Source organism: Oryctolagus cuniculus, chromosome 6, assembly GCF_051225735.1.
Source record: "Oryctolagus cuniculus isolate XC-2025 breed Fujian yellow rabbit chromosome 6, ASM5122573v1, whole genome shotgun sequence".
NCBI classification, from domain to species: domain Eukaryota; kingdom Metazoa; phylum Chordata; class Mammalia; order Lagomorpha; family Leporidae; genus Oryctolagus; species Oryctolagus cuniculus.
In genome coordinates, this window is record NC_142872.1 from 51,503,862 (window position 1) to 51,516,437 (window position 12,576).

Sequence of the window (12,576 nt, forward strand, 5' to 3'; positions counted from 1 at the left end):
CTTCCATTTCAATACATTCACCTTTCCTAAACCTACCCAATCCATCCAGCTGTCACATTTTTAACTTCAGGTTTAACTATTGCCTCTCTGCATGTTCCCTTCACTTGGTATTTGACCCTTCACATAGTCTCTTGGTTTTGAGACTCACTCTATGTGAATCTCTGTTTATACCATACTCCTCCCTCCAACTTGGCTCCATTCCTGCAACCCAGCAGCTAGCCCCAACTGAGTGAGTAAAAGTCTTTGTTGTTGTTGCTTTAAGCTTGCCCTATATTCAAGAAGAAATGTGATTTCATCCCAAGTGCCACTTCTTTTTAATTGACAGAGGCTTCTACAAGTGCTATGTGAAGGATTCCAAGGTCTTAGTGAGTAAGGGTAACAGCACTAAGCAGTATCTTCCATCGTCATTGAAGAAAGAAATGGAAAAACACCTGCTTTGTATCGCTCAACTCTCTGTATCACTAAACCACGCACTTTGGTTTATTTTTTTGTAATAGTTTATTTATCTATTTAAGAGGTAGAGTTACAGACAATGAAAGGGAGAGACAGAGACAAAGGTCTTCCATCCATTGGCTCACCCACCCACCCACCCCCCGCCCCAAATAGCTGCAATGGCCAGAGCTTCACCAATCCCAAGAGAAGAGCCAGGTGCCTCTTCCCAGTCTTCCGAGTGCAAGGGCCCAAGGACTTAAGCCATATTCTACTGCTTTCCCAGGCCATAGCAGAGATCTGGATTGGCTAGAGGAGCAGCCAGGACTAGAACCGGCACCCATGTGGGATACCAGCACTGCAGGTGGAGGATTAACCTACTGTGCCACAGCACCAGCCCTGTACTTTGGTTTTAAACTTTCCCTTTAAGACACTTAGGTATGTGTACACTCACACACACCATTTTAGAGTTGTTTTAGGTAGGTATACTTTTTTTTTTTTTTACAGGCAGATTTGACAGTGAGAGAGAGAGACAGGGAGAAAGGTCTTCCTTTTCCGTTGGTTCACCTCCCCAGTGGCCGCTGCGGCCGGCACACCGCGCTGATCCGAAGCCAGGAGCCAGGTGCCTCTCTTGGTCTCCCATGTAGGTGCAGGGCCCAAGCACTTGGGCCATCCTCCACTGCCTTCCTGGCCCACAGAAGTGAGCTGGACTGAAAGAGGAGCAACCAGGACAGAATCCGGCGCCCCGACCGGGACTAGAACCCAGGGTGCTGGCGCCGCAGGCGGAGGATTAGCCTAGTGAGCCGTGGCGCTGGCCTAGGTGGGTATTCTTACATCTGGTGTTGCCATGTGCTCAAGGCAATTTCATCATGTGGTAATTGCCTGATGTTGCAAGCTCAGACAGTTGAATATCTAGCTTGCAAATGTATTGGTAAAAAGACAACTGTCACCAGGGCCAGCCCTGTGGTGCAGTGGGTTAAAGCCCTGGCCTGAAGCACCGGCATTCCATATGGGCACTGGTTCTAGTCCCAGCTGCTCTTCTTCTGATCCAGCTCTCTGCTATGGCCTGGGAAAGCAGTAGAAGATAGCCAAAGTGCTTGGGCCCCTGCACCCGTGTGGGAGACCTGGAAGAAGCTCCTGGCTCCTGGTTTCAGATCGGCACAGCTCCAGCCATTGAGGCCACCTGGGGAGTCAACCAGCAGATGGAAGACCTCTCTGTTTGTCTCTACCTCTCTGTCTTTCAAATAAATAAAATAAATCTTTAAAAAAGGACAACAATATCCATACAAATTATGAAAGATTAATGCATATGCTTACATTAGTTAAATGTATTATCTCAGAAGATCCAAAATAGATAGCACCAAATGAGTTATTTTTATGAACCCAAAGAGGAAAGAGATAAAGTCTAAAGCATAGGGTAGGGTTTGGAGGTCAGCCTTGTGAGACAGAGGGTCTTTGACAGACAAGGCTTAAGAACATCCCAAGAGCTCCTGGAAGAAAAAAAGGAACCTTGGAAAGAAAAAGATATCAAAATCAGCCTCCTTATTCCAGAGTTTCTTAGGGTAGCTGCTGACTATAGGGAACATCTTGTGAATGAGATGGTGTTAAATTCTGTCCCAAAATGGAGAGCCCTGAAATTGAAATCCACAAAGAGAAAAATCACATGAATTAAAGCTTCCGTAGTCTATCTTTAAACAGAATTTTTGTGGGGGGGGGGGGGGAGGAAGATCTATTTTAAACAAGCATTTATAAAAGCATCCTTTTCCTGGCATGATTATTATGTGCTTCGTGTTGGCAGGAAGACTTCATTTCCAGTGATATTTTCCAATTGTTAAAATATAAAAAAGTCCCTGCCGCTTTCTTTGCAATCCATAATTTTATATTTTTAATTTAGATAACTCAAGTATCTCAAAGCAGAAATAAACTGCATATTCATGAGCCCTGATTTGCTGTAATCATTATTTCTGAAGCTGTGCATCAGTGAAGACTCCAAGTACTTGAGTCCTTGTTCTCAGGCAATTATATCAGATTGGCTTGGGCTGAGGGAGCCTGGAGACCTGGCATCTTCATTTTCTCTTTGAAGGATTCCATTGGTCTATCTGAGGTCAACCTTCCTTGATCCCAAACAGGGCTGTTAATTAGTTGCTGCAACATTGGCAGTAGGGATAAATCAATATGTTAACTATAGAATTGTTACCTTTTCATCAATCAGCATTTGGTCATAGAAAGTAAAAAGAAAACTAAAAGACAAAAACATACATCACAATGAGCTGAGCAAAGAAAGGACATTTGAAAATACATGTCAACAATATTTTGTACATATGAAAACTATGGATGCAGTATTAAAAATTAAAACATAAGGGTAAAAATAAAATCAGGTACTGAAAACACTGAACTGCATGTATCTTGTTAAAACCTTGATTCTCTTAATGGAAATAGCCCAGGTTTACAATTCTAAGAAATGGGACTTTGAATGTCAGCTCTGTTCCTTATCAGCTAAGTTTCTTAACCTCTTTATATTTTACTTTCTTCATCAGGACTGACAACCTCTTCTATGAAAGTGGATGATCACACTTTCCTCAAAAGGACTGGGAGATCTGAATGAGATCCAAGTACCTCAGTATCAATAGTATGGTATTGCTTGTATGGCAATTTATCCATTCTGGATAAATAGCTGCTCTGTTATGAAAAATCTCACTGCTCCCTTATGCAACCATCCCAGACTTTAACAAGTATCCCATTTAGAAGGTTTTTCCAAAAAGATAGTAGCAGAAGAGACCTCTAAGGATCATCTATTCACTTCCTTTAAGCACAAAAACCAGGGCACATACTCCAGCTCTGCCATTTACAGGAGCTAGAATGCTGGTCTCACTAACCACCAGTTATTTCACCTCCAAAGTGAGCGTTAAATAATACCCACATTTTTGGGTGCTTTTCAGAATTCAAAGATATAAATGTGTAAAAGACTTAGCAAAGTAGCTGGAAAAAGTGGTAGATCAACCAATGATATGAAAGATCTATTCTGACCTTCCTATTTCCCAAAGAAAATACCAGTAAGAGCAAACAAAGAACAATTGGGAATTGCTTCCTTCTTTCTACAATTATTTGCCAATAGGTATGTGGCTATATTGTTCAATTCCAGAATCAGGTCCAGTCAACAACTAGCTTCTACACAAGACCTTCATTTTTCAGATGATGCTAGTTGAAGTCCGCAAAATGGAAGTCCCCTCCAGAGGTCACATAGCAGAAGAAATCGAAGATTTCAAGACTATGAGGTCAAAAATAATTGTGTGTCTTGGGGCAACTCCTCAGCTTCTTTGAGTGGCTCATTTATCTTTAAAATCCAACCGTCCGTGTCTTTAAAGAAAAAATATACTACTGCCTGTTTATTCATGTAAGTTTAATTTGACATATTATCAGCATACATAAAACTATGGGATATTTATCCATTAATTTATAGAATTAATGTTTACTAAGTAAATAAACTTTTCTGTCTTGACAGCAAGGACTATGCCTTGATATTCTTTGTATCCTTAAAAGTACTTATCAAAATGCCTCCTGATAAGCCCTCAGTACGTAAATGCTGACAAACTGTCTTGGTTTTTGGGGGTCTCCTACCTTCCCCTGACTCCTTCCTCACTACTGTTTAACAAAGTCAGAGATGCTCCTTCCCACCTTACTAATTGGCTGGCTCATTCTCCTCTTTGGGTGCTTGACTTACAGCCCACTTCCTCACAGAGAACATCCCCATCACCTTTTTGAAAACTCCAGCTGTTTACTATCTCACATCCCTGAAGGTTCTTTAACTGTGGCCATCACAATTTGAGTGACCAAGTGGTGTGTTCTACCTAAGCTCTATAGGAAAGGAACTTAACAAACTCGCTCACTATTACATGCCAAGCATGTGCCAGCAACTTAAAAAGGTTCAACAAATACCCATTAGAAAAGTGAGCAAAGGCATGCAAAGCAGAAACCAGACTGAATTTTTGATCTAGGAATACATGAGCCACTTCCAACTTGCCTTCTGTTAAAATAGAAAATGTAGACTCAGTATACTAGCTTTTCTTCATTACTTAAAAAATTAATCCATCAATCAAATTCATTCTAGGATGTGAAATGATCATGATGGTGGGTTCTAAAGGCTTTATTCCCTGACTTGAGACTTTGGCTTGATCCCAGGTGATGGTTAAAATCGCTAAAATCAAGATTGATTATTGTTTGGGAATTTTGCGTTTCTTTTGAAAACTGAACCTCACCTGCTACTCAAGAGATCAGTACTTATGCTTTAGTTTTTTTTCTTGTTTGTTACAGACAAAGAGCAATCAATTCCCAAGACAATGATTAAAACAGTGTTTTTTTTTTCCTCTCTACTAATCTTTCTATATAACTGAATAAGAGCTGACAGGCCTTTACAGCAGTGCAGTACCTTGCTGACAATATTGACTGAAAACAACTACCATGCTTATTCTCTGTTGACTTAATGATGAGACAGGCACAAATAGAGCTTGCTGTCTGAGCTTTAAGTCTTTAATCCTGTCATAGTGTTTAACCCCTACCAGAGTGGTCATGTAGAAAGAGATATCAAGCTAAAAATAAAAGACTGTCCAGAGATATTTTGAGGTTACCACGATGCCAGCATCACTCTTATACCCAGTTTTCTCTCTTGACTCATGTCATTCACATGAAAATGCACCCCAAATCCCTCTTTAAAAATAATTTTGATTGTAAAAAAAATCCTTAAACAAGTTAAAAATTTTGTCTGTTAAATTATATGGCTTTTCTTCATACATTTAATTTATATAGGTAATCATCCCAAGTAAATTCATTTTGGTGCAAATTTCAAATCAATGCATAGTTTTTTTATAATACACATTTTCCATGAGTTTTTTAAAATCTCTCTATTTTGCACCAAAATAAACATCTTAAATTCCATTTTTCCATGAACTTTTTAAAGTATTATCATACTTAGGAATCTTAGTGGTAAGAAAATTAATCTAAAAGCTAGTTTTTAAACTGAATAAAAATTTTAGGCCTAATAAACTTAAAAATGATTAAACTTAACAAAGGATTGTGTTTTGTGAGTATTTAACAGTTATTTCACTTTGATTTTTTAATTTTTTATTGCATTTTTGAGCCAAGTAAAATGTTTTCAGATCTCAAAGCAGCCCTTTAAAAAGCCCTAAGACCCTAATCTCTTCTAGCAGTGTCTAGCAGATAAATCAGTCCCACATGTGCTTAATCCTTTCAAAAGTCAGATTTAGAACTAATCATTTTCAATAGATAATCGTTCTCTCTCATAAAATTGCTGGTGGATATTCCTAAAATAAAATAAGGTGCACATTTATGAGGTGGAGAAATGAGCAGGCTCATGACCCCCATCAGAGAAAGACTTAAGAGAAATGACAAATTTCTGGTAGTCCTAAATTCAGAGTCTACCAAATGGATACTCAAATATTTTTGCCCATGTGAGTTTATATTAAAAATATTGGTGCAGTAACATACTCAGTTCTTCCATCTATACCAAAAACCCATGCATCTTCATTTGGCAGTAAAAGTGTTTACATTAAAATATTTCACCCTGGATTTATGATTCTTTTGTGTATATTGGGAAACTTCTGATATGCTAGAAACTCTTTGCAAAAGTTGTTATATTTGGTTTTAAAGAAATAGTATGGGCACAAAACATTCTGTCACATATACATTGAAAGAGTTTCTATTCCCCAATAATATTTTCTAAGAAAGCATGTGTGGGGTGCAAATGAGAATATGATATAATCCAGGACAAAATATTCTTATTCCCTAATAGTTCAGTATTAGCATTTGCTGTAATTTAAAACTGTTTTAAAATCACGTTGGTGATTAGGTAATTTTCCCCTTCAGCTCTCCAATTTTTCTGAAGCTCATCTCTTGAATTGAGTGCATTAATATTAAAGTTTGCAAAATAGCAACCTTGGAAAAATGTATGCTCTGACTTTTCCCTTTCAGAAGTGACATCATCAGTGGCAGCAGTTATCTGATGCCCAATCAACTGAAAAGCAATTATAATAACTAATATTTATTATCTGTAATATGCCAACATTATGCCAAGCACTTCACATACATTACCTCATTTAACATCTACAGCAACACTATGAGACTGATATTATTATCTCCGTTCTGTAGATAAGGGAACTGAGAGAAAATTTAAGTAAACTATACAAAGTCTTAGCGCTGAAAAAGCACAATTAGAATTGAAAGCAAGGCCATCTGATCCCAGAGCTCAAATACTTAGCTAGCTTTTTCTTTAACATATAGTTTAATGCAGTTGATTATTTAATAGGCATAAGCAAAATCCCAGATGTTGATGGCTTTTTTTTATTTTTCGGCTAGATCACCAATCTTAATTTTTTAAGATGTATTTATTTATTTGAAAGGCACAGATACAGAGAGAGAAGAGAGAGAGACCTTCCATCTGCAAGTTCACTCTCCTAATGGCTGCAGTGACTGAGGCTGGGCCAATCTGAAGCCAGAAGCCGGGAGCTACTTCCGTGTCTCCTATGTGGATGCCGAGGCCCAAGCACTTGGGCCGTCTTCTGCTGCTTTCCCAGGAACATAGCAGGCAGCTGGATAGGAAGTGGAGCAGCTGGGCACGAACTGACACCAGTGTAGGATGCCAACCCCACAGGCGGAGGCTTAACCTTCTACTCCACAGCTCCAGCCTCTAGATTCTAGTCTTGACCTTCTGATAACAAAAATGCTAGAGCCTGAACTCCCAACACTGAGCTGATTATTACTGTCAATTATTCAAAACAATTTAACTGGCAGCAATTGTGGATAAAACCATTCTAGGTATGGGTGGGGAGCCCGGTGATCCTCACATCCATAGCACCAATTTAATAGATGTACTCTGAGAAAACTACAGATGTTTAGCTTCAAAGTAAATATTGATTGACCTGTTTTTTCTTCAACTTTTGAAAAAAAGATGTAGAAAGAATAAAAGGGTAAGCTGAGCTGAAAACATGATCACGGAGGAGAGGATCAGAAGGAAAGGAAAAATAATGATCTCCACTGTTCTGTGCTCATTGGCTTTAAAATTTTACAATCAGCTCATCCACTCTTATATGCATTTGAATAACTTCACTTTAATTGAGTGACTTGTCAGGGAAATTGATGGCCATAGAACTGAGACTATCCCTTCCCACACTTAAAAAAAAATCTGCATTTTCTTCTGGAAGCTTTCTTTTGGATCTCCAGTAAATACAAGCAAGCTACTCCTCCATTTGTGACACCATAAAAATACCTAAGACTGGGTTGTTTACAAACAGCTGAGATTTATTTTCTCACAGTTCTGGGAACTGAGAAATCCAAAATTAAGTGCCCAGTAGGTTGGGCTGTTTGGTGAGGGCTGTTCTCTGCTTCCAATATGAGACCTTGTTACTGTGTCCTTTGAGAGAAAAGAAACACTGTGCCTTCATATGGTGAAAGGTGGCCGGGAAAGCAAGCTGGACTCTACATGAAGCCTCTTACAATAGGGCTTAATCCTTCCCAGGATGGAGGAGCTCTCATTTCCTAACCACCACTTAAAGGTCAGACCTATTAATACCATCATGTTGGCTACTGGATTTCAATACTTGGATTTGGGAGAGGATACATTCAAACCACAACACACAGGAAACAGAAAAATCAACAAAATTCAGTACAGATCCTCATTTACTTTCTTATATGGTAGAATATCTCCCCCAGCCCTCTGTCTCTCTCCCTCTCTCTCTCTCCCTCTCTCCATTTCTCTCCCTCTCTCTCTCTCCCTCTCACTCATTCTCTCTCTCCCACAAATATTACCTTTATTCACTTCAAAATTTTAGGCTAACCTTTGCTAGTTGTTGGTTTTTATGTTCCTAATATTTATTCATTTTTACATTCTCATCAAGCTTTATTGAGTACAGTTACATCCCAGGTACTGTGAAAAATACCAAGTACAGAAGATGAATAATCTATTATTGCTGTTGGATTTTTTTTTTGAAACTTCTTTAATTAAGGGGAGGGGGTTCTAATTTTTTGAAAAAGGGAAATTTTAAAGCATTTATGTGCTTTAAATTGCATGATCTCTATTTATTCCCTGATATTGGCCATCCCAAGAATCTCATGACATAGGTACTATTTTTTTTTTTCATTTTCCAATTGAGATAACTGAAGCTTAGATAAACCGTATGATTTATTCAGAATCAGAGATTTAGTGACAGAAGTACTGCTACTATCACTAGTAGAAGTTCATATAAATTATGCATCTACAATATGCCAGTATTTACTCAAAGTACCTTTTATAGATTAACTTATTGACTCTTTACCACCATTTATTGACAAGGAAACAGCATAGAAACGTTAATTAAGTTCTCCAGAGTTACCTAAGCTGGAAGACAGTAGAACCAAAAGGCAAATGCCAGTGCTTTGATACAACTCATGTATTCCAATATGATCATGCCAAAATCCATATGGCTACCCAGTAAAAAAAAAAAAGTGAAAGACAATGCATGATGTCCATGATAATGATAATACATCAACCTTTCAGGTCAAGGAATAGAAATAAAGGAAGAGGACTTGAGGATCATGGTTTGTTTCAGCGATCAAACATAACATTTTCATATTTTCTGATATCAATCTACTATACTAAGGTTATAAAATTAAATAGAAAAACAGATTTCCACTGAAATTCAATTCCACCTCTAGTTTGCCCCCTATTTTTCCTCTGTGCAGCAAAGGAGTAGATAACTAACAGTTATATATATATAAAAGTATAGCAATACTTTTCAACTTTGAACAGTGTCTTCTCTAAGCTCCATGCCAGCAGAAATTAGGGCTATTTTACTGACCACTTTGTTTCAAAAACCACAATGTTAGCACATAGCAGCCTCTCAATAAGTTGTCATTGGATCAATGTTGAAAACATATATCTGAAAAAGCACTTTGGAGTGTTTCCATGGCTGGGACAAGGGTAAAGAAAGCGAGGCTCTGTGTTGCTATAAAAATTAAAGGTGTGTTCAAAATCTCTTTTGGCTTTAGGTTCCAGTACAGCGCAGTATTGCTCTGTTACTGATTCTGTTTTATATAAAAGTTTGCTCTTCATGGGTTATTTTGCATTAATTAATTTGAATTAATTACACATATTTTTCCTATCTGTTTTCTGCCATTTCCTAACTATTTTATCATGTGCGTGTTATAGAAAGTTTTCTAGGTTAAGCCAGCCAATGAATCTGCTTACCTGTTGTGTTTCTGCAGAAATCTAGAAAAAGCTGGCAATAGTAATGCCATGTTACGAGCCTTAAAGACATTGAAGTCTTTCAGGTCCCTGAAAATGGCTACAACAAACTTCTGTGATAAGAAAGAAGCATTTTTAAGGCATGGTTAATTAAAGGTTCATAATAATTAGTTGCTAAGGACTTCAAATGAGATTTGTAAATGTTAATAAGAAATTTTTTTTCAAAAAAAAAAAAGAAAGTTTTCTAGGGGCTGGCACCGTGGTGCAGTAGGTTAATCCTCCTCCTGTGGTACTGGCATCCCATATGCACACCAGTTCTAGTCCAGGCTGCTCCCCTTCCAATCCAGCTCCCTGCTATGGCCTGGGAAAGCAGTAGAAGATGGCTTAAGTCCTTGGGCCCCTGGCCTCCCCATGTGGGAGACCAGGAAGAAGCTCCTGGCTCCTGGCTTCGGATCAGCGCAGCCCCAGCTATTGCAGCCATTTGGGGAGTGAACCAACGGAAGCAACGGAAGGAAGAGCTTTCTCCCCGTCTCTCCCTCTCACTGTCTGTGACTCCAACTCTAAAATAAAATAAACAATAATAATAATAATAATAAAGCTTTCTGAAACTCAGTTTCCTCATTGGTAAAATAAGGAAATACTATTTAATTTATCAGATTGTTTTAAGGAGTGAATAATATAACATATGTGTAATCCTTGGCTCAGTGCCTAGCATTTAATTGGCACTCAACAAATATATCTTCTCTCCTGTGCCAGGAAAAATGTTTATTAAGTCTTTTTTTTTTTTAAGATTTATTTATTTGTTTGATAGAGCTACACAGAGAGAGAAGGAGAGGCAGAGAGAGAGAGAGAGATCTTCCATCTGCTGGTTTACTCCCCAACTGGCCACAACAGCTGGAGCTGCGCTGATCTGAAGCCAGGAGCCCGGATCTTCCTCCAGGTGTTTCACACAGGTGAAATGGCCCAAGGACTTGGGCCATCTTCCACTGCTTTCCCAGGCCACAGCAGAGAGCTGAACCAGAATTAGAGTAGCCATGACTCGAACCGGTGTCCATATGGGATGCCAGGACTGCAGGCAGCGGCTCCACCTGCCACACCACAGTGCCAGCCCTGTTAAGTTTTTTTAACATGGTTTTATCAGTCAATTTAATTTTTCTTCCCTACAAAGACCAATCTGCCTTTACAGTATCTATCATTAAAACTGGCTACTTCTCAATAAGAGGCAGCATCCATATGATGACAAAATAATAGTCGATTCAGAAAAATCAGACAAGAAAAAAGGCAATCAAATGTTGTTTCCCAGGTGATTCATACCATTTATAGTTTACAACTTGTGATTTTACCAATGTATCTGATAGCCACAGGCAGATATGGTAGAAACTCTCTTCTCAGACCCACTGCATTAATCAAAATTATCCCATCTTCAAAACATCCTAACCAGGGGCCAGCACTGCGGTGTACAGGAAAGCGACATCTGCAATGCAGGCATCCCATAAGGGTGCCTGTTCCTGTCCCAGCTGCTCCCGTTCCAATTCAGCTCCCTGCTAAGGGCTGTGGAAAAGCAGCAGAAGATGGTCCAAGTACTTGGGCTGCTGCCACTCAGGTGGGAGACCTGGAAGAAGCTATTGGCTCCTGGCTTCAGCCTCAGCCAACCCTAGCAATTGCAGCCATCTAAGGAGGGAACCAGCAAATTAAAGACGTCTCTCTCTCTCACTCTCTCTCTCTCTCTCTCTCTCAAATGAATAAATAAAGCTTTAAAAAAAATCCTAACCAGAGGCCAGGGCATACTGAATTCTAGGGGCTTCTATAGGGCCTTCTGGAATATTCAGATTATTACTGTCTGCTGCTCACCTGTATCTTGCTAAACATACTTAAAACTCAATGAAAGGCATACAAGTAGCTGGGGGGAACTTGTGTTCCTGTATTCAAAGGTAAATAGAAGGGTTTCACTTAACAAGATGGCAGAATAGGAAGGGAAATAATGGGATACATATACCATAAAATAGTACACAGCAGTAAAAAATAAAGAAAAAAGAAATTCTGTCATTTTCAAGAAAATGGAGGAAACTAAAAAACATTATACTTAGTGAAATAAGCCAGTCCCAAAAGTACAAATACCACATGTTCTCCCTGATCTATGATAACTAACGGGTCACCTAAAAGGTAATCTATGAAAGTGAAATTAACACTTCAAATGCAATGACTTTGAATAGTCCTTGTCTTGACTATCAGGAACAGTTTGTTTTTTCATACAATTTGTTGAACACTTTACTTAGTACAGAGTTATTCTTTTGTATATAAAGTTAATTGAAAAGAGATCTTAGTAAAAATAAGAATGAGAATAGGACAGGAAGGAGGAAGAAGTGTGAGGGTGCAGGTAGGAGAGTGGGAAGAATCACTATGTTCCTAAAGTTGTATTTATGAAATGAATGAAGTTTTTTACCTTAAATTAAAGGTTTCTGGGGGAAAAGACTTAAAATGATATCTCTGCAAATAAAACCCATGGAACACCTAATGTTGGAATAGCAAGAATCATTATTTTAAAACTTTATGTATGGGGGTGCAGTGGTGTAGCAGGTAAAGCCACAACCTGCAGTGCCAGCATCCCTATGGGCACCAGTTCCAAGTCCTGGCTGCTCCACTTCTGATCCAGCTCTGTGCTACGGCCTGGGAAAGCAGTAGAAGATGGCCCAAGTCCTTGGGCCCCTGCACCCACGTGGGAGATCCAGAACAAACTCCTGGCTCCTAGCTTCAAATCAACCCAACTGGGGCTAGTGCAGCCATTTGGGCAGTGAACCAGAGGATAGAAGATCTCTCTCTCTCTCTCTCTCTCTCTCTCTCTCATCCCTCCTCTCTCCCTCTCTGTAACTCTGCTTTTCAAATAAATAAAAATTCTTTAAAAAAAAAATCTTATG

The 12,576-nt window shown here is 39.0% G+C and overlaps 1 long non-coding RNA gene and 1 other non-coding gene across 2 annotated transcripts in view; one reads left to right on the forward strand and one right to left on the reverse strand.

Moving 5' to 3' along the window:
* LOC149126138 (uncharacterized) overlaps positions 1–12,576 on the reverse strand; it is a 121,660-nt gene that overhangs the window by 78,914 nt on the left and 30,170 nt on the right. The window lies entirely within an intron of this gene.
* LOC127490868 (small nucleolar RNA SNORA33) lies at positions 9,641–9,769 on the forward strand. The gene has a single exon (XR_007919258.1). It is a non-coding gene; the product is annotated as a small nucleolar RNA SNORA33 (small nucleolar RNA).